Here is a 24,600-nt window from a genome sequence, read left to right as displayed (position 1 = left end):
AAACATTCTTACACAAAATATATAGTCCTCAAGACGGATGATGGCACTTCCTTCCGTAACCTGAACTGTTTTCAGATTCACAGTGGTCTAGTTACAGCATGTGGATTTACCCCCAAGGTCTCTTTGCAGGGCGATGGTTCTCTATTGTTAGAAGCCAGGATTGAAGAGGAGAGTTCATGCACCCAGTCTCTAACTGTGGTCGCCGGTTATCCTGTATCTGCCTCTCGTCACTTGGTCCTAAATCAGTCCCGAGGGGTTGTGTATTCTTGTGACGTGATCTCATATTCTGATTCTTCCCTCTTAGAGGGGCTGGCTCCTCAGGGTGTTGTAGCAGTACAGAGAATTATGAAGAAAGTTGATGGGGTTTTAACCCCCACGCCCACTCTTATCTTGACATTTGACCGTCTTACCTTGCTAGAGGCTATCACTGCTGCGTGGTGGAAGCTAAAGGTTAAACCTTATGTTCCCCAACCTAGAAGATGCTATATTGTCAAAGGTTTGGTCATGTCCGCCGTTCTTGCAGGTGGGAAGCATCTGGCCTTCCTGAGGTCTGTGGAAATTGTGGTGGAATTTCTCATGGTATGGATGATTGTTCTCAACCCACTAAATGTTTGAACTGTGGAGGAGCGCATGCAGCCTCTTCAAGGGATTGCAAGTATACAATTATGAATATGAGATTATTTCTGTCCAAACGAAGGAGAAAATTTCCTTTTCCGAGGCAAAGGCCAAGGTTAGGGAGCGGTTCATTCGCCCTGGAGTTACGTTTGCTGCTGCGTTGTCTCGCCCTAAGGCTACTCGGCAGGTGCCCCTGCCATCACACAATGCCCCATCAAATTCTCAGGTTTCTAATTCCTGGCCTTCTCGGCCGGGGGGGTTCCACCGAGGGAGTGCAGCCTGGAAGTAGCTGTGCTTCTTCCAGGGAGGTGTCCCCTGTCTCTGGAGGTGTCCCCTCTGTGGTGGTGCTTCCAGCATCTGGGAGTGCCTCCCCCATCCCAGTTCCTTCAGTTCCTCCTGTGACAAACACCCGTGTTGATGCTACACCTTGTTTTGACACATCCAAAACTCCCGATGTCCTTCCTGTGCAAGGTAAGCGTCACCGTGGCTCCTCGGAGTGCTTAGAGAGCGAAGCGCTGCTACCAAAGATCTCTACAGTGGAGCCCACTACTCCTCCTCGGGATGCTCAGGGGTCAGGGCAAGTGCAGGTTGGAGATGGCGTCTCGCTGATGACCCAGCCACCGCCAGATAGTGGTGGTCCTCTGGTAGTTGATGCACCTACTCAGCTGCATGAGGCCTTGCCCTCTCAGGATTCCAGTACTGTGGGATGCGCTACTGATTCTGCTCCTTCTCGTGGTGGCACTGCCTGCTCTATTCCGGCTAGGGCAGTTTGCGGTCCACCTGCCAAACCATCTCTTGCCCCGCCGAAGAAGAAAACCATCGCCTGGCCCTCTTCTTCTTCCTCCAGGTTATCTTCAGCTGGGCGGCACACTGTACACCATAACGGTGCCAGGGAGTCCCTTTCTAAGGGCAGTTCTAAGCAGCAATCTAAATTTGGTTGCTTGCCAGGGGCAAGGATGTCTCACCCCTCAACCTGATTCTTCCTTCGCTGTGGGTACTATGGCATTCTCAGCCAGTATATTACAATGGAATTGTCGAGTGCTGCGTGGTAATTGGGAGGAACTGCGGACCCTCCTGGCTTATTCCTCTTTGCGCGTGTGTCTCCAGGAAACTCTTGTATGGCTTGCCACTCCTCATGCACCACCTGGGTATGATGCTTTTTACTCAGCTCCAACCCAGGATCCTGTTGGAGGTGGTGCTGTTTTGGTGAGGGCTAATGTCCCTCATCAACAGGTTCACCTCCAGTCTGATCTCCAGTGTGTTGCTGTGCGGTTGTATGCCCTCCGCTGTTATACTGTCTGTTGCATTTATTTACCACCCAGCGCAATAGTTAGTAAAGCAGACCTTGAAGACCTCCTCAGACATTTACCTAAACCCTTTCTCCTCCTGGGGGACTTTAACGGTCGCCACCCTTTGTGGGGTGACTCTAATTAACCAACTTGAGCATTTATTGGCATCCTTATTGAAGGACGAGGATCTCTCCCTGCTGAATACTGGCGAGTTTATGCATTTTCATCCTCAGACAAATACATTTTCTGCAATTGACCTCTCTGTCTGTTTTCCTGCCTGCCTCCTGGATTTCGCCTGGGAGGTTCTGAGAGATCTGCATGGGAGTGATCACTTTCCTATCCTCCTTACTGCAGCAATATCTAGTCCTTGTTCCCGTCTCCCAAGGTGGAGGTTAGATAAGGCGGACTGGTCCCTTTTTTCTTCCTTGACTTCTGTTGGTGTTTCCATAGAAGACTTTCCACATATAGATGAAGCTGTTTCATTCTTTACGTCTATTATCCATTCTGCTGCCCTCCACGCTGTTCCAAGAACCTCTGGCACATATAACTATTGCCCTGTCCCATGGTGGAATGAGGATTGTAGTATTGCTGTACGTGCCAAAAAGACAGCATTTTCACATTATTGTCGATACAAAACAGAGCATTATCTTGTCGAATTCAGGAGGGCACGCGCTAGGGCACGCCGGGTCCTCAAACAAGCCCAATGAGACTCTTGGATGGCTTATGTGTCTTCCGTAAACTCTAAGACACCAGTGTCTCAGGTGTAGAAGAGGGTACAAAAGATTTCAGGAAAATTCCCGCAAGGCAGGTCCCCTGTGCTGCTGTCAAATGGTGAGCCTGTTGGTGACCCTGCGGCTGTGGCCGATATTTTTGTTTCTGCCTTTGCAGCGGTCAGCCAGAGAGATGCTAGCACTCTAGTTTTAGCCAGACACAGGGACGTAGAAGAGGCTAGGGTATTGAACTTCCATTCCGGGAGGGGGGACTCTTACAACCTCCCTTTCTCTTCCCATGAACTCCAATCTGTTCTTTCCCTTTGTCATGACACCTCACCAGGGTCAGATGATATTCCCTATGCAGTGCTTCGGCACCTGGGTGATGATGCACTGTCTTTTCTCCTCAATCTTTTTAATAGAATCTGGAGAGACTCTTCTCTTCCTACCTCTTGGCACGAAGCTGTTGTCTTGCCATTCCAGAAGCCAGGGAAGACAGGATCCAGTCCTCTAGAATATCGACCAATTGCCCTTACATCATGCTTGTGTAAACTGTTTGAAAAGATGGTCAATTCACGCTTAATGTATTTCCTTGAAAGGAATGACTGTCTCTCACGATGTCAGTCTGGTTTTCGCAAATATCGTTCAACGACAGATGCACTTGTCCGCCTAGAAGCTGCAGCATGTGATGCTTTTGCCAGGAAGCAGCATCTGGTGTGTGTCTTCTTTGACTTAGAAAAGGCATATGATACTACATGGCGGTTTGGTATCATCAAGCAGCTTCACTCTTTAGGTTTACGTGGTAGGCTGCCCCTATTTATATTAGACTTTCTGCGTGACCGTTCATTCAGGGTTCGAATTGGTGACACTCTGTCTCCTTCGTACCCTCAGGAAGAAGGCATGCCCCAAGGAAGTGTCCTTAGCATGACCCTTTTTGCTATAGCATTAGATGGTATTCTGTCCTCTATTCCAAAGGGGGTGTCTGCCTCATCGTATGTCGATGATTTAGCTATATGGTATGCTGCCTCCCGGATGCCCATGGCTGAACGTCGCATGCAGCTTACCTTAGACCAAGTATCTCATTGGGCCACAATGCATGGTTTCCGTTTCTCTCCAACAAAAACAGTGGCCTTACATTTCTCCCGCTTGAGAGGTGTCCACCCCGACCCCAATCTCAAGTTACATGGCCACAGGGTCCGATGTGTGGATGAAGCAAGGTTTCTCGGTCTTGTTTTCGACAGACGACTGACGTGGGTTCCCCACATCTGTGCATTACGTTTATCCTGCCACCGTGCCCTGTCTCTCCTACAGACTCTATCTCACCTGTCTTGGGGCTCTGATAGAGCCACCCTGCTCTACCTTTACCGTGCCTTGGTACGGAGCAAATTGGACTATGGGTGTGAGGTATACTCTTCTGCTACTGAGGCACGGCTGCAGCCTCTCAGTTCAATCCATCATGCTGGGATCCGTCTGTCAACTGGAGCCTTCCAGTCTTCCCCAATTACTAGTCTATTAGTAGACGCGAATGAACCGCCACTAGATATCCGTCGCCAGTCCTTACTGATGCAGTGTTGGCACCGCTTTCACCATCCACCTTCCTCACCAAGTTGTATGGCTGTCTCCGAGGTCGCTCTTTTCCCCTTTTATAACACCCACCCTCGCTATCCACAACCGTTTCGGTACAGAGTGAGGGCTGCCATGGAGGAGTTAGGTGTTCAGCCTTTTCCTGTTTGCCCTGTGCTTGTTCCCCGAGTGGCTCCCTGGCTCCTCCCAGAAGTACGGCCATGTGATTACTTCCCTGAGAGGAAAGCCTCTCTTTCCACGCAGGTAGCTCTGTCTTATTTTTTAGAACACGCCTCTGCCCACAGTGGCTCGATCCCTGTATATACTGATGGTTCCAAGTCTTGCGTTGGGACAGACTTTGGTGTAGTTTTCCATGATTTTAGCCTTGGTGGGAGTCTTCCTCCTTCCGCCTCTGTTTTTACTGCTGAACTTACAGCTATTTTAGTTGCAGTTGAGTTGATTTTTAGTTTCCCCCCTGCTTCTTTCACCATTTTTAGTGACTCAGCCAGTGCCTTGCCAGCTTTGTCTTGTGGCTTCTCGTCACACCCTCTGGTCCTGTCTATCTTGGAGTGGCTCTTCTTATTACACAGACGCGGATTTTCTGTACAGATGTGTTGGGTCCCTGCTCATGTGGGGTTCATAGGCAATGAGCGTGCTGACTCTGTGGCGAGAGCCGCTGCCTCTCGCCCTTCCTCTCCCCATTACTGTGTCCCATCTGAGGATTTATGTACAAGCACTATAGAAGCTGTCCATCTCTGTTGGCAGAGAAGGTGGGATGCAGTAGGGGCGAACAAACTCCGCAGCATTCATCAGAACCTGGGCGATGGAGGGTATGTGGGACTATCCCGACAGTGGGAAACAGCTTTGGCCCGTCTCCGGATTGGCCACACTAGGCTGACTCATGGTTTTTTAATGGAGAAGGCGCCCCCTCCCTATTGTGATGACTGTCTGGTTCCTTTGACTGTGCAGCATCTTCTTTTGGAATGCCCAAGTCTTGAGGACCTTCGTCGGCAGTACCTTTCCGGGTGCCGAGCCGACAACGGACCTTATCTTCTCTCTTCAGTACTTGGGGAAGAGGCTTGTGCTATGGCAGGAGCACCTTCTCCTTTGTGTTAAGTTCCGGCCTTCACAAACTGTAGGACTTTACCATATTTTAGTTTGTGTTTTATACTGTTCTCGTTTAACCTCAGTCTTTCTACCACATTTTAGCTTTCGTTGTTTCTTTGATTTTGTAGTTTTGTTTTATGTAGGGTTTTTTTTTCAAGAATACTCCCCCAGTATCCCTGCTTGTCGTAAAAGGCAACTAAAAGGGTTGGCGGAGGGTTAGTGCCCCTCCCCGGAAAACAACTAACTAAAGAAACAAACAATATGCCTCGGACAAGGACTGACCAAACGATGATGACCCATGACCGGACAAAGGACTTGGTAATGGGTACTTGGAATGTAAGAGGAGCGAATGATCCAGGTGCTTGAAGGTGCGAAAGTGGATGTATGTGGAATAACTGAAACAAAATGGAGAGGAGAAAGTGTGAGAGAATGGGAGTATGGATGGGGTATATGTGCAGGAGTAGGTGAGAATGAGAGGGCAAAGGAAGGAGTATGTATAGTTGTGAGTAAAAGATGGAAGAGGAGCATAAGACAGTATGGATCAGTTGGGTCAAGGATTGTGTGGGTAAAGTTGAAAGTTGGAATACAATTGTGGGCGATTGTGTGTGTGTATGTGCCAACGCAAGATCGTGCTAGAAGAGTGAGAGAAGAGTTCTGGACAAATGTAGAAGTGTGCATGGAAAAGTCTGGAAGGAATGAGAGAGTGTTTTTGATCGGTGATATGAATGGTAAAGTTGGGAATGTGAAGGTGGATGGAATAGTTGGTGAGTGGGGTGTGCCTGCTGAGATAGATGAGAATGGGAGTGCGTTAATGGACATTTGTGCTGGGAGGGGGTTGGTGATAGCCAATACCCACTTCAGGCATAAAATGATCCACAGGTATACATGGCGAGTGATGAGAAGGGTGGGTGGTGAACTGAATGAAAGGAAGGCAATGATTGATTATGTGTGTGTGGATGAAAGGATGCGAAGATGTGTAATGGATGCAAGAGTTTATAGAGGTTGGGGGAGTGGACTTTCTGACCACTACTTGGTGGTGGCCAGAATCAAGGTCCAATTAGAATGGAGAAATAGAAGAAGGAAAAGACGAGAGGAAGGAGTAGTTGCAAGGAGAGTGGAAAGGTTAAAAGAGGATGAGAAAAAGGCAGAGTATAAGAGAGAAGTGGAGGAACGATTGGGCAAATATGAATTGGAGCAGGTGGGACACGTGGAAGGTGTGTGTAGGATATTTACAGAAGAAATATGTGCAGCATTTGATGTGGTGTGGGGAAGGAAGAGAAGACGGAAGGGGGTGCAAGGAACAGCATGGTGGACTGAAGAGGTGAAACAGGCTGTGGCACAAAAGAAGAAAGCATACAATGAATGGATGAGAAATAAAGGTGTGGAAGAAGTTGAGAGGTGGAAGAGAGAGTTATATGTAGAAAGAAAGAGAGAGATGAAAAGATTAGTAAGAGAGAGTAAGAAGAGAGTGGATGAGGAATTTGGAAGGAATTTGAGTGTAAAGTGGAGGGACTGTAGGAAAATGTTCTGGAAAGAGGTGAAAAGAGTAAGACAGGGTGGAAGTGAAGTTAGCAGGGGAGTGAAAGATAAAAATGGTAGATTACTAGTGGAGCAGGGAGAAAAAGTGAGCAGATGGAGAGAACACTTTAAGGAATTGTTGAATGTAGAGGATGGAAGTAATGCGAGTATAAGTGGCTGGGGAATGGCTGGGAGAAGGAGGGAGGTGAGAAGACAGGAAGAAATCAGTAGGATAGAAGTTGTGGAAGCAATGAAGAAAGTTAAATCAGGGAAAGCCCCAGGAATTGATGGAGTGTATGGTGAAATGCTGAAGCATGGGGGAGAGATAGTAGTAGAATGGATGTGGAAGATGTGCAGATTTGTCTGGGAGGAAGGTAGAGTCCCGGAGGATTGGAAGTCAGGTATAATTATTCCCTTGTACAAAGGAAAAGGGGAAAAAGAAGTGTGTGGTAATCATAGGGGCATTTGTCTAGTATAATAGGAAAAGTGTATGGTAGGATACTTATTGACAGAGTTAGAGAAAGAGCAGAGAAATTAGTTGGAGAAGAACAGGGAGGATTTAGGAAGGGGAGAGGTTGTGTAGATCAGATATTCATTCTTAGATCTTTAGTGGAAAAGTTTCTAGAGAAGGGAAAGAAGTTGTATGCGGCTTTCATGGATTTGGAGAAAGCATATGACAGGGTGGATAGACAAGGATTGTGGAAAGTGTTAAGAATATATGGAGTAGATGGGAAGTTGTTGAGTGCTGTGAAGAGTATGTACGATGGTGCGAAGGCTGCAGTGTGTGTGGATGGTGAACTAAGTGAATTTTTCTCTTTGAAAGTTGGGTTGAAACAGGGATGTGTCATGTCTCCATGGTTGTTCAATCTGTACATGGATGGGGTAATAAAAGAGGTACAAGGTAGGGTAGTGGATGTTGGAGTGGCCCTGGTGAGAGAGGATAGTGTTTGGAAACTCCCTGTACTGTTGTTTGCAGATGATACTGTGTTGTTGAGTGAAGACGAAGGGGAGCTGCAAGGCTTGGTGGATGAGTTTGGGAGAGTGTGTAAGAAACGGAATCTAAAGTTGAATGTAGGGAAGAGTAAAGTGATGGTCTTTGAGAGAGGTGAAGTCAGTGAATGTACAGCGAGGTTGGATGGTGAGGAATTGGAAAATGTGAGTATGTTTAAGTACTTGGGTAGTGTGATGAGTAAGGATGGAAGTTTGGAAGGTGAAGTTCTTGAAAGGGTACAGCAGGGAAGAAAGGTTGCTGGTTCTTTGAAAGCAGTGATAAGAAACAGGGAAGTGAGCATGGAAGTGAAAAAGTTACTACATGACAGTATTGTGATACCAACTCTAATGTACGGAAGTGAAGCTTGGATGTTGTTGGAAGGACACAAGTCAAGAGTGAGAGCAGTGGAAATGAGTTATTTAAGAGGAGCCTTTGGATTCACATGGAGAGACAGGCTGATGAATGAGGATATAAAGGAGCATTGTGGTGTTGATGTGGATGTGATAGGAAGCATTAATGAGGAACACACTGAGGTGGTTTGGCCATGTGGAGAGGATGGAGGGTGAAAGACTGACGAAGAGAGTGTGAGTGAGGTGCAGTGGGGAAGAGGGAGGGGGAGGCCGAGGATGAGATGGAGGGATGGGGTGGAGAGGTATATGAGAGAGGAGGGTGTGAGTTGGGAGCAAGGCAGTGAAATGGCGGGGGACAGGGCAACTTGGAGGCGATTTGTTTGTGACCACCCCAAATGGGATTGAGGCATCTGGCAATAGATAGAGAGATAGATAGATTTATTCATTTATTTTTTGACTTCTTTTTAATGTTTGTGTTCAGCGGCATATGACCCTGCTGTTTTGCCGCCATGTCACATTTTCATTTATTCATTCATTCATTCATTCATTCCTGTTCTTGGCGTGGTTTCTTTGTCTCTCACACACACCACTTTCACCACTCCTGTTCTTGTTGTGCTCTAAAGAAAAAAAGACTAAAATCATGAAGAAATTGAAGACCAAATTAAATGCTTCCAGTTTGAAACGTTTCTCCAAATGTCAGACGTCAACTGCTATCATTCAACAGAGACAGATTGCAACATATCAAATTGCAGGGCCTAAGCAACGGTGATGATGGCAGCATGTCCAACGGTAGGGTGATTGGGACGGGCATGGTGTGGGTCCGAGCAGCTTCCCTTCTCATGGTGGACCTGGGTAGAGTGATCGTAATATTGTTGCTGTGGTGCCAGGTTCATCTGCTAATATGAACCCTGTGGAGAGCAGCCTGAAATAGCCCTCCTGTGGCCCACGACCCCTTGTGTGGGAGAGAAGGGAGAGTCAAGGGATGTTTGGGAGATAAGGAGAGTTGAGAGATGTTGAAATTGTTGTGATGCAGCACACAACCCTCATTTGGGAGATAAAGGAAAGTTGAGGGATATTAACCCTTTAACCGCAGGTGTCATTCCAGAATGACATTGCAAAAACTGGACCAAACCGCGGGTGTCATTCTCGAATGTTTGTGAATATTTTGAATACCCCGCGTTTTTTCTGTGCGCCAATTGTTTCAAGGGAGAGTAGCTATTAAGTTCTTTCACTCCAGCCGACCCCCACCTCTCTCCTCCCCCCCCTGGGGCCCCACCTCCCACCCCCTGGGCCCCCCACCCCACCCCGGACCAAACACGCATCAGTATCTGTCCAGCTGTGTGAGTGACAACACTGCTGATGTGGAAGTGAAGTGCAGGCAATTACAGTGCCTTTTACCTGCCTCAGTGAACACAGAGTGGGTGTTTATCGTATGTGCTGTGTTCATATATGTTTATTGTATTATTATCAGAATGAGGTTGGCATTTGGTAATGGTGTGTGAGCGAAAAATAGTGATTACAACACCGCTGATATGGCAGTGAAGTGCGGGCAATTACAGTGCCTTTTACCTGCCTCAGTGAACACAGAGTGGGTGTTTATCGTATTTGCAGTGTTCATATATGTTTATAGTATTATCAGAATGAGGTTGGCATTTGGTAATGGTGTGTGAACGAAAAATAGTGATTACAACACCGCTGATGTGGCAGTGAAGTGCGGGTAATGACAGTGCCTTTTACCTGCCTCAGTGAACACAGAGTGGGTGTTTATAGTATGTGCAGTGTTCATATATGTTTATAGTATTATTATCAGAATGAGGTTGGCATTTGGTAATGGTGTATGAGCGAAGGTAATGGTGTGTGAGCGAAAAATAGTGATTTTAGATTACTCACTTCTAATGGCACTGCCCATCCAGTGATAGTCAACGAAATCATGAAACCTACATCATTGCAAAGCCGAAGGTTAGTACTTTCTAATGGTACCTTATTTTTCGCTCTAGATTTATTCTGTGCAGAGTTACTGAAAGTGAGTGATATACAGTGATGCGACAGTGACGTGCTTTGCCAATAATTGTATAATGGATAATGTAGTAATAAGGGATATTTTGCCTAGAACAAAAATGTAAATATTGGCCAGTATAATAAGTGATATTGTAATAAGAGAAACTGTGGCACTTGTGTAATTCTGCGGCACTTGTGTAATTCTGTGATGCGACAGTGACGCAATATAGTAATAAGTGCAGTGTAAGTATAATGTATATTGCCCAGATTATATGTAAAATAATATTAGAAGTTAGAAATAATGAAAAGATCGCCTGAAACGTCAGTGAGCGGGTGACGCCGCAGTGAAGTGAGGCGCAGCCGCAGTGAAGTGCCTTTTACCTACCTCAGTGAACACAGAGTGGGTGTTTATCGTATGTGCAGTGTTCATATATGTTTATATTACTATTATCAGAGAGTGGTGGTTGGCATTTGGTACTGGTGTGTGGGGCGTAAAATAGTGATTTTACACCCCTCACTTCTAACGGCTCTGCCCGTCCTGTGAAAGTCAACAAAGTCATGAAACCTACATCAATGGAAAGCTGAAGGTTAGTACTTTCTAATGGTACCTTATTTTTTTCTCTAGCTTTATTCTGTGCAGAGTTATTAAGGTTTAAAGGTTTGTTTACATTTGGCTGAAACCCCCGCGGGAGAGGACAGTCAGACCAAAACAATACCCGCGGTTAAGGGGTTAAATTGTCATCCTACAGCCCACGACCCTCGTTTGGGAGATAAAGGAGAGTCGAGGAATGTTGAAATTGTCATCTACAGCCCCGTTTGGGAGATAAGAAGAGTCGAGGGCTGTTTGTGTGGGTGGGCAGTAGAGACAGCCAGTTACATCAGTGGCACGACACATGGCAACCCTCTCCATGACCACAAATAAGGGCTTAGTGCAGGAATGATCACTCGAGCTAAAAGCTGCAATGTATTGGCATTAAAAATGGTGGTTGGCATGAAAATATAGGCTTGGTGACAAAATTATAGGCTTGGTGACAAAAATATATCCTTGCTGAGAAAAATATATGCTTGGGAAGAAAAATATAGGCTTACTGACAAACATAGGCTTGGTGACAAAAATGTAGGCTTGGAAAACATATATTCTTGGTGACAGAAATATATGCTTGGTGACAAACATACAGGCTTGGTGATAAAAATATAGGCTTGGTGACAAAAATATAATATTGTACTTTATATGTACGTGTGTGAGATGAATTTTATTGGTTAACATGAAGGTAAAAGTGGGCAGTATCATCGATCCTGAGCCAGGATTCCATGGGCTTGGAGGGTAAGTGGATGTGTGAGGCCCTTTTCATCATGCTGGTAGTTCTCCCTGACTTCAGGTATATATTTGATTATAGCCCATTCACGAATATTCGGTATTATATTTGTTATGCTGTGCTACTCTCTCTCTCTCTGTCAACCTTCCTCTTTTTCTCCCTCCCTACCTATATTCTCCCTGCCTGCCCGCCTTTCTTCCTACCTACTTTCCTCTCTCTCTCTCTCTCTCTCTCTCTCTCTCTCTCTCTCTCTCTCTCTATATATATATATATATATATATGTACTTTATATGTACGTGGGTGAGATGGATTTTATTGGTTAACATGAAGGTAAAAGTGGGCAGTATCATTGACCCGGAGCCAGGATTCCATGGGCTTGGAGGGTAAGTTGATGAGTGTGAGGCCCATTTCATCATGCTGGTAGATCTCCCTGACTTCAGGTACATATTTGGTTATAGCCCATCCACGAATATGCGGTATTATATTTGTTATGCTGTGCTACTCTCTCTCTCTCAACCTTCCTCTTTTTCTTCCTGCCTGCCTGCCTTTCTTCCTACCTACTTTCCTCTCTCCCTATACTTGCCTCCTCTCTCTCTCTCTCTGTCTCTGTCTCTCTCTCTGTCTCTGTCTCTCTCTCTCTCTCTCTCTCTCTCTCTCTCTCTCTCTCTCTCTCTCTCTCTCTCTTTATATGTACGTGGGTGAGATGGATTTTATTGGTTAACATGAAGGTAAAAGTGGCTAGTATCATCGATCCGGAGCCAGGATTCCATGGGCTTGGAGGGTAAGTGGATGAGTGTGAGGCCCATTTCATCATGTTGGTAGTTCTCCTTGACTTCAGGTACATATTTGGTTATAGCCCATCCACGAATATGCGGTATTATATTTGTTATGCTTTGCTACTCTCTCTCTCTCTCTCTCTCTCTCTCTCTCTCTCTCTCTCTCTGTCAGCCTTCCTCTTTTTCCCTCCCTACCTACATTCTCCCTGCCTGCCTACCTTTCTTCTTTCCTACTTTCCTCTCTCCCTCTCTCTCTCTCTCTCTCTCTCTCTCTCTCTCTCTCTCTCTCTCTCTCTGTCACACGATGGAAAAAATAATAAAAATACAGTAATAGTAACCATAGATACTTTTTGTCACTACTTTGATAAATGATTTTTTTGACTTATTCTTGTATAATTCTTATGATCATTATTGTGTATTATATTTATGTTTTATGTGATTGTAATTTTCCTCTGCCTACCCCCTTCCTCCTCTTCTTACCCCTCTCCTCCTCTCTCCTACCCTCCTCCTCCTCTTCCTACCTCCTCCTCCTCATCTTCCTACCTCCCTCCTCGTCTTACCCCCTCCTCCTCCTCTTCCTACCTCCCTCCTCGTCTTACCCCCTCCTCCTCCTCTTCCTACCCCCCCATCTCCTCTTCCTACCCTCCATCTCCTCTTTCTACCCCTTCCTCTTCCTACCGCCTCCTCATTCTCTTCCTGTCCCCTCTCCTCCTCTTCCTGTCCCCTCTCCTCCTCTTCCTATCCCCTCTCCTCCTCTTCCTATCCCCTCTCCTCCTCTTCCTACCCCTTCCTCATCCTCTTACTCCCCCCCTCGTCTTTCCTCCTCTTCCTACGCCCCTCCTTGTCCTCTTCCCGCCGTCCTACTCCACTTCTACCCCCCCTCCTCTTTGTGTACCCCTCCTCCTCCTACCCCTTTGCCTCCTCTTCCTGTCTCCTCTCCTTCTCTTCCTGTCCCCTCTCCTCCTCCTCCTCTTCCTGTCCCCTCTACTCCCCCTCTTCCTACCCCCCCTCCTCTTCTGCCTCCCGTCATCGTCCTATCCCCCTCCTCTTCTACCTCCCGTCGTCTTCCTACCCCCCTCCTCCTCTTCTACTTCCCCTCTTCTTCCTACCCCCCTCCTCTTCTGCCTCGCATCCTATTCCTACCCCCCTTCTCTTCTACCTCCCCTCTCCTTCCTACCCCTCTCCTCCTCTTCTATCCCCCCCTTTTCATACTACCCACTTCCTCCTCTTCTGCCCCCCCCTCCTCCTCATCTACCCCACTCCTGTTCCTCCCCCCTCCTCCTCCTCCTCCTCTTCTGCCCCCCCTCCTCCTCATCTACCCCACTCCTGTTCCTACCCCCCTCCTCCTCCTCCTCCTCTTCCAAACCCCCCCTCCTCATCTTCCTACTCCCTCCTTCCACCCCATCTCCTCTTCCTGCCCCCTCCTCCTCATCTTCCTACCCCCTCCTCCTCATCTTCCTACCTCCTTTCTCCTGTTCCTACCCCCTTTCTCCTCCTGTTCCTACCCCCTTTCTCCTGTTCCATTCCCCCCTTCTCCTCCTGTTCCTACCCCCCTTCTCCTCCTGTTCCATTCCCCCCTTCTCCTCCTGTTCCTACCCCCTTCTTCTGTTCCTACCTCCTTCCTGTTCCTACCTCCCTCTTCCTACTCCCCTGCTCTTCCTACCCCCTTCTCTTCCTACCCCCCTCTTCCTCTTCCTACCCCCCTCTTCCTCTTCCTACCCCCACTACTCCTGACTCTCCTCCTCTGCCTCCTGACCTTCTACTTCCTCTTCCTAACCCTCTTCTCCTCTTCCACCTCCACCACCTCCTCTTCCTGCCCCTCCTCCTCCTCTTCCTAACCCCTCCTTCTCTTCCTGCCCCTTCCTACTCCCTCCTCCTCCTCTACAACCACCACCTCCTCTTCTTACCCCCCTCCTCCTTCCCTTCCTACCTCTCCTGCCTCTCCCATCATGACCACCTCCTCCTCTTCCTACCCCCCTCCTCTTCCTACCTCTCCTGCCTCTTCCTACCCCCTCATCCTTCTCTTCCTACCCCCTCATCCTTCTCTTCCTACCTCTCCTGCCTTTTCCTACCCCCTCCTCCTCTACCTCTTCCCTTCTCTTCCTACCCCCTCCTCTTCTTCCTACCTCTCCTCCTTTTCCTACCCCTCCTTCTCCTCTTCCTAACCCCTCCTCCTCCTCTTCCTCCTTTTCCTACCCACTCTTCCTCCTTTTCCTACCCACTCTTCCTCCTCCTCTGCCTACCCCCTGCTCCTCCTCCTCCAACCCCCTGCTCCTCCTCTTCCTACCCCCTCCTCCTCTTTCTACTCCCTCCTCCTCTTCCCCCTTCTCCTCTTCCTACGTCCTCCTCCCCCTTCTCCTCCTCTTCCTACCTGCTTCTGTTCCTATCCCCCCTCTTCCTCTTCTTACCTCCTTCCTGTTCTTGCCTCCCTCTTTCGACCTCCTTCCTCTTCCTATTCCCTTCTCTTCCTACCCCCTCCTCCTCTTCCTACCGCTCCTTCTCCTTTTCCTATCCCCTCTTCTTCCTTTTCCTACCCCCTCCTCCTGCAGCCCCCTGTTTCTCCTCTTCCTACTCCCTCCTCCTCCTCCCCCTTCTCCTCTTCCTACCCCTTCTCCTCCTCTTCCTACCCGCTTCTCCTCTTCCTACCCGCTTCTGTTCCTATCCCCCGGTTTCCTCTTCTTATCTCCTTCCTGTTCTTGCCTCCCTCTTTCGACCTCCCTCCTCTTCCTACTCCCCTCCTCTTCCTACTCCCCTCCTCCTCTTCCTACCCCTCTCCTCCTCTTCCTACCCCCTGCTCATCATCTTCCTACCCCCTCCTTCTCCTGTTCCTACCCCTTCCTTCTCCTGTTCCTACCCCCTTTCTCCTCCTGTTCCTACCCCCTTTCTCCTCCTGTTCCATGCCCCCCTTCTCCTGTTCCTACCCCCCTCTTCCTCTTCCTACCTCCCTCTTTGAACCTTCTCCTCCTACTCCCCTCCTCTTCCTACCCCCTTCTCCTCCTCTTCCTGCCCCCCTCTTCCTACCCCCCTCTTCCTCTTCCTACCCCTCTACTCCTGACTCTCCTCCTCTGCCTCCTGACCTCTCCTCCTCTTCCTACCCCTCTTCTGTTCTTACCCTCCCTCCTTCTCTTCCACCACCACCACCTCCTCTTCCTACCCCCTCCTTCTCTTGCTGCCCTTTCCTACTCTCTCTTTCTCCTCGTCTGCCACCACCACCTCCTCTTCCTACCCCCTCCTACTTCTCTTCCCAACCCCCCTCCTCCTCTTCCTACCCCCTCCTACTTCTCTTCCCAACCCTCCTACTTCTCTTCCCAACCCCCCTCCTTCTCTTCCTATGCACCCCCTCCTCCTCTTCCTATGCACCCCCTCCTCCTCTTCCTATGCACCCCCTCCTCCTCTTCCTACCCACCTTCCTCCTCCTCTTCTTATCCCCTGCTCCTCTCTCTACCCCCTCCTCTTCCTCTTCCTACTGCCTCCTCCTCCTCTCACCACCACCTCGTCTTCCTACCCCCCTTCCCCTCCTCTTCCTACCCCTTCCTCCTCATCCTCTTTCTACCCCCTCCTCTTTGTACCCCCTCTTCCTCTTTCTACCCCCTCCTCCTCTTTCTACCCCCTCCTGTTCTTCCTACCCCCTCCTGTTCTTCCTACCCTCTCTTCCTACTCCTTCCTCCTCCTCTTCCTATCTCCCTCTCTTCCTACCCCCTCCTCCTATTCCTACCCCTTCCTCCTCTTCCTACCCCCTGCTCCTCCTCCTCTTCCTATCCCCTGCTCCTCCTCCTCTTCCTACCCCCTGCTCCTCCTCCTCCTCCTCCTACTCCCTGCTCCTCCCCCTCCCCCTTCTCTTCCTACCCCCCTCCTCTTCCTACTTGCTTCTGTTCCTACCCCCCCTCTTCCTCTTACCTCCCTCCTCTTTTTGCCTCCCTCTTTCAACCTCCTTCCTCTTCCTACCCCCCTCCTCCTCTTGCTCATCCTAACCCCCCTCCTCATCTTCCTACTCCCTCCTTCCACCCCATCTCCTCCCCTTCCTCCTACCCCCTGCTCCTCCTCCTCCTCCCCCTCCCCCTTCTCTTCCTACCCCCCTCCTCTTCCTACTTGCTTCTGTTCCTACCCCCCCTCTTCCTCTTACCTCCCTCCTCTTTTTGCCTCCCTCTTTCAACCTCCTTCCTCTTCCTACCCCCCTCCTCCTCTTGCTCATCCTAACCCCCCTCCTCATCTTCCTACTCCCTCCTTCCACCCCATCTCCTCCCCTTCCTACCCCCTCCTCCTCATCTTCCTACCTCCTCCTCCTCATCTTCCTACCCCCTCCTCATCAGCTTCCTACCCCTTCCTCCTCATCTTCCTACTCCCCTCCTCCTCCTGTTCCTACCCCCCCTCCTCCCCTTCCTACCCCCTCCTCCTCAGCTTCCTACCCCTTCCTCCTCATCTTCTTACCCCCCTCCTCCTCCTGTTCCTACCCCCCCTCCTCCTGTTCTTACCCCTTTCTCCTCCTGTTCCATCCCCCCCTTCTCCTCCTGTTCCTACCCCCCTCTTCCTCTTCCTACCTCCTTCCTGTTCCTACCTCCCTCTTCCAACCTCCTTCCTCTTCCTACTCCTCTCCTCTTTCTACCCCCTTCTCCTCTTCCTACTCCCCCTACTCGACTCTCCTCTTGTTCCATTCCTGTATGTATCCTCTTGTTCCATTCCTGAATGTATCAGTGCCTGTGTGTATCAGTGCTTGTGTGTGTCAGTGCCAGCGTGTATCAGTGCCTGTGTGTATCAGTGCCTGTTCTTACCTAATTGTATCTTTACAGGAATGAGTCAAGCTCGTATTGTCCCGTGTCTTAGACCATATTTATCGTACATATCCTTAAATTTGTGAATTGTTTTGGCACACACTATTTCATTCGGTAGTGCATTCCATTGATCAATTGCTCTGTTTGGGAAACTGAATTTCCTTACGTCTTTATCACCTCTCTTCTTATGCAGTTTTTTGCCACCCAGATCAAACACATGGGAAAGAGACGAATATGAGGACCTGGCAGAGAGTACAATTCAGAGTATAAGATCCTTGCTACATAAAATGGAAGAGAAATCGGAAAGAATTATACTAACTGGGGATTTCAATACAAATATAAATTGGAATACTCTAGATATAAATAGCCAAGAAAGGTGTTGGGACCAAAAGCTCCTGGATCTCGTACAAGAGTTTTTCTTAACGCAATATGTGAGGGAAACCACTAGAAAAAGAGGACTTGATGTACCTTCAGTGCTAGATCTAATATTTACTAGGCAAGAAAATGACTGACAGTTTAATATATCACCCTCCACTCGGCAAAAGCGATCATGCAATACTAAATTATAACTCCAGGATAGCGTATGACATAGTAAACAGCAATGACAGTTACAAAAAGAGACTAAACTATAAAAAGGGAAATTATCAAGACCTAAAGAAGTATTTCTTAGAAGTTGATTGGGAAAATGAGCTTAGAGGACAAGATTTAAATGCTGTATATAAGAAATTTTGTGAATTTTATGAAATAGGAGTCCAGAAGTACATCCCACAGCACAAAGAAGCAGATAAGAAAATACAGAAATGGTTCAATACAGAATGTAAAAAATCAAAAGAAAGAAGAGATTTGTTGTGGACTAGATACAGAAGACACAATAGTGAAAGGGCGTATAATAATTACAAACAGGCAAGAAACGACTATACAAGAATAAGGAGGGAAGCCCAAAAACAGTTTGAGGAGGATATAATAAATAAAAGTAGTGATCAACCAAAGCTGTTTTACAGCTATATCAGAAGCAAAACCAAAGTAAAAGATATAATACAATCCATCACGGACGAGGGAATCACTTATACTCAAGAGAAAGATATTTGTGAAGCACTAAATAAGAATTTCCAATTAGTTTTTACAGAAGAAAAAATTTTGAGAGGGACTATGTGGAACACGCATGTCCACTCAAGACCTCTAAAGGTGACTTTCCAGAGTGTAAACACTGTGGAAGAGATACTAGAAAATGCAAAGAATCTTATGGAAAAAGAGGAGTTCAAAAATGTATGGATAAAAAGATGCCTAACACAAGAGGAACTGGAATTACTGAAAGAGAAAAGGGAGGAAGCAAAAACAAAAAATGAGGGAAGATCAGAAGAGGACAAGAAGAATTTTTTTTACAAAGTAATAGGATTGCAGGTACGAAAGTGGTACACAAACAGGATGGAAGAAAAAGGAGGAAGTTAGTAGAACCATGTCATGACAAGTATATAAACAAGATGATAAAGTTGATGTACTCAAATGTGGATGGAATGGTATCTAAATTACTAGAGATGAATGATTATGTCAGAGAAAATGAACCACAAATAATATGCCTAACTGAGACAAAATTAACACCAAGGATATCCAATGACGTACTAAACTTAGAGGAATACAATATATGGAGAAGAGACAGAAACTTAAAAAAAGGAGGAATTATAATATTAACCAAGAAAAATCTAAAAGTCAAGGAAATAAACCTAGATATACCATCACAAGTGCCAGCGTGTATCAGTGCCTGTGTGTATCAATGCCTATTAGTGCCTGTGTGTATCAATGCCTATTAGTGCCTTTGTGTATCAGTGCCTGTGTGTATCAGTTCCTGTGTATCAGTGCCTGTGTGTATCAGTGCCAGTGCATATCAGTGCCTATTAGTGCCTGCGTGTATCAGTGCCTGCATGTATCTTTGCCTATTAGTGCCTGAGTGTATCAGTGGCTATGTGTATCAGTGCCTGTGTGTATCAGTGCCTATTAGTGCCTGCGTGTATCAGTGCCTGTGTGTATCAGTGCCTATTAGTGCCTGCGTGTATCAGTGCCTGTGTATATCAGTGCCTGCGTGTATCAGTGCCTGTGTGTATCAGTGCCTGCGTGTATCAGTGCCAGTGTGTATCAGTGCCTATTAGTGCCTGAGTGTATCAGTGGCTGTGTATCAGTGCCTGCGTGTATCAGTGCCTATTAGTGCCTGAGTGTATCAGTGCCTGCGTGTATCAGTGCCAGTGTGTATCAGTGCCTATTAGTGCCTGTGTGTATCAGTGGCTGCATGTATCAGTGTCAGTTATTGCCTGTGTGTATCAGTGCCTGTGTGTATCAGTGCCTATAAGTGCCTGCTTGTATCATTGCCTGCGTGTATCAGTGCCTGTGTGAATCAGTGGCTGTGTGTATCAGTGGCTGTGTGTATCAGTGCCTGCGTGTATCAGTGCCAGTGTGTATCAGTGCCTATTAGTGCCTGAGTGTATCAGTGCCTGCCTGTATCAGTGCCTATTAGAACCTGTGTGTATCAGTGCCAGTGTGTATCAGTGCCTACGTGTATCAGTGCCTGTGTATATCTGTGCCTGTGTGTATCAGTGCCTGCGTGTATCAGTGTCTGAGTGTATCAGTGCCTGTGTGTAACAGTGCCTCTCTGTATCAGGGCCTCTTTGTATCAGTGCCTCTTTGTATCAGTGCCTATTAGTGCCTGCGTGTATCAGTGCCTGTGTATCAGTGCCTGCGCGTATCAGTGCCTATGTGTATCAGTGCCTGCGTGTATCAGTGCCTATGTGTATCAGTGCCTGTGTCTATTAGTGCCTGTGTGTATTTGTGCCTGCGTCTATCAGTGCCTGTATGTATCAGTGCCTGTCTGTATCAGTGCCTGTGTGTATTTGTGCCTGCGTCTATCAGTGCCTGTGTGTATCAGTGCCTGTGTGTATCAGTGTCTGTGTGTATCAGTGCCTGCGTATATCAGTGTCTGTGTGTATCAGTGCCTGCGTATATCAGTACCTGTGTGTATCAGTGCCTGCGTGTATCAGTGCCTGTGTATCAGTGCCTGTGTGTATTTGTGCCTGCATGTATCAATGCCTGTGTGTATCTGTGCCTATTAGTGCCTGCGTGTATCAGTGCCTGCGTGTATCAGTGCCTGCGTGTATCAGTGCCTGCATGTATCAGTGCCTGTGTGTATCAGTGCCTGCGTGTATCAGAGCCTGTGTGTATCAGTGCCTGTGTGTATCAGTGCCTGTGTGTATCAGTGCCTGTGGGTATCAGTGCCTGTGTGTATCAGTGCCAGTGTGTATTGGTGCCTGCGTGTATCAGTGCCTGTGTGTATCAGTGCCTGCGTGTATCAGTGCCTGTGTGTATCAGTGCCTGAGTGTATCAGTGCCTGTATGTATCAGTGCCTGCGTGTATCAGTGCCTGTGTGTATCAGTGCCTGCGTCTATCAGTGTCTGCGTCTATCAGTCCCTGTGTGTATCAGTGCCTGTGTGTATCAGTGCCTATGTGTATTTGTGCCTGCCTGTATCAGTGCCTGTGTGTATCAGTGCCTATTAGTGCCTGCGTGTATCAGTGTCTATTAGTGCCTGTGTGTATCAGTGCCTATTAGTGCCTGCGTGTATCAGTGTCTATTAGTGCCTGTGTGTATCAGTGCCTGTGTGTATCAGTGCCTGCGTGTATCAGTGCCTGTGTGTATCAGTGCCTGCATGTATCAGTGCCTGCATGTATCAGTGCCTGTGTGTATCAATGCCTATTAGTGTCGGTGTGTATCAGTGTCTGCGTGTGTCAGTGCCTATTAGTGCCTGTGTGTATCAATGCCTATTAGTGCCTGTGTGTATCAGTGCCTATTAGTGCCTGTGTGTATCAATGCCTTTTAGTGCCTGTGTGTATCAGTGCCTGCGTGTGTCAGTGCCTATTAGTGCCTTTGTGTATCAATGCCTATAAGTGCCTGTATGTATCAGTGCCTGTGTGTATCAATGCCTATTAGTGGCTGTGTGTATCAGTGCCTGCATGTATCAATGCCTATTAGTGGCTGTGTGTATCAGTGCCTGTGTATATCAATGTCTATTAGTGCCTGTGTGTATCAGTGCCTGCGTGTATTAGTGTGCGTGCATGCGCTGATCAGTGCTTGTATCAGTGTTTGCGTGAATGAATATGTGTGCACTCTTTCAGCCTCTTCCATTTTGGACTGAAAGAATCGTTCCATTTCCTCCACTTCCAAACCCCGCATCCTCTCACGTTTACCTCATTCAGTTGCATGCACTCACCTCTGCATCATGTTCTCTGTCTCTGCCTCCTTCTCTCTGTCTCAGTCTCTCTCGGTCTTTCTACCCTTCTCCTTACCTGATTTCCTTTCCTCAGTTTTCCCTGTCCTTGTAACTGATCCAATCTCTCTCTCTCTAAATCTTCCTCTGCCTGTGCCTCTGTCTCTCTGTTAGTCTCTGCTTCCGTCTGTCTCTTTCTTTGTCTCTCCGGAGTTCCACTTAAGGTGAAGAGTTTTGAGATGTCATAAGTTGAATAAAATCTGGTAGTTGCAATAATTAAATCTGGTAGAGATCGTATTGAAGGGGTTCATTATTGTGTGGATACCGACAAGCAATTTTATTCATTTAGGAAGCAGAATTTCCTAATTGAAAGGGTGAGCTTTAGTCTTCATTTCCCCCTCATTACTGTTAGGTCATCGGATTGAAGGTTAGATGTCATAAGGTTTTGGCCCATATTATATGTGACTCTTGAGATTTCCTAACACCTTTTCCATAGCGAATTATTTTGTATAATACACCTTGGTGTCATTCTGAAGGTTACTGATGGAAATTGTGTCTATATCAAAACAATAAACGCAACATACTAAAGAATGTTTAAGGTTTAATACACATAAATCCCTTAAAAAAAAAAAAAAAAAAAAAAAAAAAAATGCCATGAAACCTATGCCGCTTGGCACTGCGTCGGGAGTGTTTGTAAAGATATTATTGACTGACTTTAGTAAGTGGTTTGTGAGAACTTGTATGTATGTATATGCACTTGAATGTCCACATGTACTTGCTGCTTCTATCTGTCTGTCTGTTTGTCTATCTATCTATCTGTCTATCTATTATTTGTAATTGTTATGCTGGTGTTTTTATGGCGACTTCTCGTCGTAAAAACACTAGTTACTGAGACGGGGGTCCTCTTTCTAGACCGGAAGTAAAGCACCAACAAAGGAACAGGGCATAAAAACCAGGCAGTATACCTTGACACATCTATTACCTTAATTCGTAACAATACACATAGAGTGATATTTGAGATACAGGGGAACAGAGAGACAGAGTTAATATTCAGCACCACAAAATAGAGTTAGCACACACTACAATGTTTATACAGGGAGATCTTGAATTATCTATGGTATTGTTTATGTGTCACTTTTAGGCAGGATATATGTAGAATGGTTCACAAAGGGAATAAATAAGATTGGGAGTCTGTATGGGAAATATCACTATAAATGAGGTAGGGTGCGGATAGCGACACTTGACATCATCACCTTGTCATGGCGACACTCACACAGGCTTTTGACGGGCCCGCGCACCCTTACCTCAGGTGTTCACAGAAAGTTCTCTTATATGGGGGGACTGGGATAATTACAATACAGTTCATTCTCTGCCCTGCGAACACTGAGTTCTTGTGGGCTACTATCAACTACACTGTTCTTCACTTAGTCACTGTTCACTGTTCTTTTTCCAGACTTGTTCTTGACACAGGGGGGGAGAGTCACTATTTTCCTATATCTCCTGGATAACGTTCACTCTGGGTCACACTCGTAGGTGGGGTGCAGGGAGGCTCTCCCATCTGGGGGCCTCGACCTGATAGGCGGCCCTCATGCTGGGCCCGCGTCGGTGTGGTGCAGGGAGGCCCTCTGGTCTGGGGGCCTCGACCTGATAGGTGGCCCTCGGGACTGGGACCAAACAGCCGGAGTAGTCGGGCCTGTCGTCTTTGGCTCCGTGGAGTGAGGGAGCCCGGATCGCCTTCGTCAGGAGCTGGAGAGTCTGGCCTGGGTGTCCTGGGACTTCGGGCACCAAGGGGGAGAGGCGCCGTCAGGACTGGGCTGCGGCAGTGTCTCCTTCGGGGCTCGGGCAGGAACAAGGAACTCCCGGGCATGGGCGGTAAGTCTGATATCGGGCCTTGCCACCACTCTAGCTTCTCCTCTGGGGCTATATTCCCGGGTGGTGACGAAGGGCTTCCACAAGGGAAAGAGGCTGGCGAAGGACTCACGTCAATCATGTCCTCTCTAGTACGTCCTGAGGCTGGAGCCTTGGGTTGCCTTACCCTGGTACGTACTCTGGCTGTAGCCGTGGACTTGCCCGGCGTACGAGGAACAACTGAAGGGTGTACTAGGCCGCTCCTTCCCCGCCACATATATAGACCGTCGGTGCGGTGTTGCTCCCATAGTAGGGGACAAGCCGGAGTGAGGGGCACAGAGGCCACACTCTCTCCAGTACGAACTGAAACTACCTTCAGGGGCTTCTCTACCCTGGTACGTGCCCCGGCTGGAGCCGAGTACCTACCCATTTTACTGAGAGCAACTGAAGGGCATACGAGTCCGCTCCTTCTCCGCCACGTATATAGGCCGTCGGTGCGGTGTTGCTCCCGTAATAGGGAAGGGCTACACGTACGGTAGCAGGGGCTCTTTGTCCTGGTCCGTACTCTGGCCATAGCCGGAAGCTGATCTGTCCGATCAGGAACAACTGATGGGCGTACAAGGCCGCTCCTTCCCTGCCACGTATATAGACTATCGGCACGGTGTTGTTCCTGAAGGGGAGAACAGCAAGAGAGGGATGCACTGGGGCAACTCTCTCTGGTGTACTAAGGCTGGAGCCTTGGGTCGCCTTACCCTTTGTACACTTTGTTAGGCCGTAGCCTTGGGCCTCCTGCCCTAGAGGGTGTAACAAAGCCGTCAATACGGTGTTACCTGAGACTGAATCTTGTTCAGTCCCACCCCTATTCTGACGACCATTGCTCCGCCCGCAACGTAGTTTCCTTTCCCCGGTCACCTGGGGTTGGGGCAATTGCGGGGAACAAGGGCCCAAGATCGTGATGTCCTGGTGACCCCCTTGATCGGGGTCACTAACCCCACCGTTGTGTCTTCCTGGGGTGGTGGTGCGGTGGTGGCCCGGTGGTGGGGTGGGGAGTGGTGAGGTGGGAGGTCCGGTGGCGGGCACGGCGGGCATTTTATACAGTATATGAGAGGGGGTGTAAGTTGGAGGGGGGGAGTGTAGTAGGAGACTAGAGTGTATGTGAGTGAGGTGGAAGGATGGAGTGGAGAGGTGCATGAGAGAGGAGTAAGTTGGGGGGTGTAGGAAGATTAATTCTGAGAGTGTATGTGAGTGAGGTGGAGACAGGATGAGATGGAGGGATGGAGTGGAGGGATGTATGAGAGGGGGGTGTAAGTTGGGGGAATGGAGAGTAGGAAACATAACCAGGAGAGTGTATGTGAGTGAGGTGGGGGGGAGCTGAGGATGAGATCGAGATGGAGAGGTGTGTGAGAGGAGGGTGTAAGTTGGGGTGTGTGAAAGACTAACTAGGTGAGTGTATATGAACAAAAGGGAGGGATAGGGGAGGGGGTGTAAGTTGGTGGAATGGAG

This window comes from Coenobita brevimanus, chromosome 22, assembly GCF_032717465.1.
Source record: "Coenobita brevimanus isolate Jiangsu-jjx chromosome 22, ASM3271746v2, whole genome shotgun sequence".
Classification (NCBI taxonomy): Eukaryota; Metazoa; Arthropoda; class Malacostraca; order Decapoda; family Coenobitidae; genus Coenobita; species Coenobita brevimanus.
The sequence above is the reverse complement of the archived record's forward strand: the minus strand, read 5'-3'. Positions refer to the sequence as shown.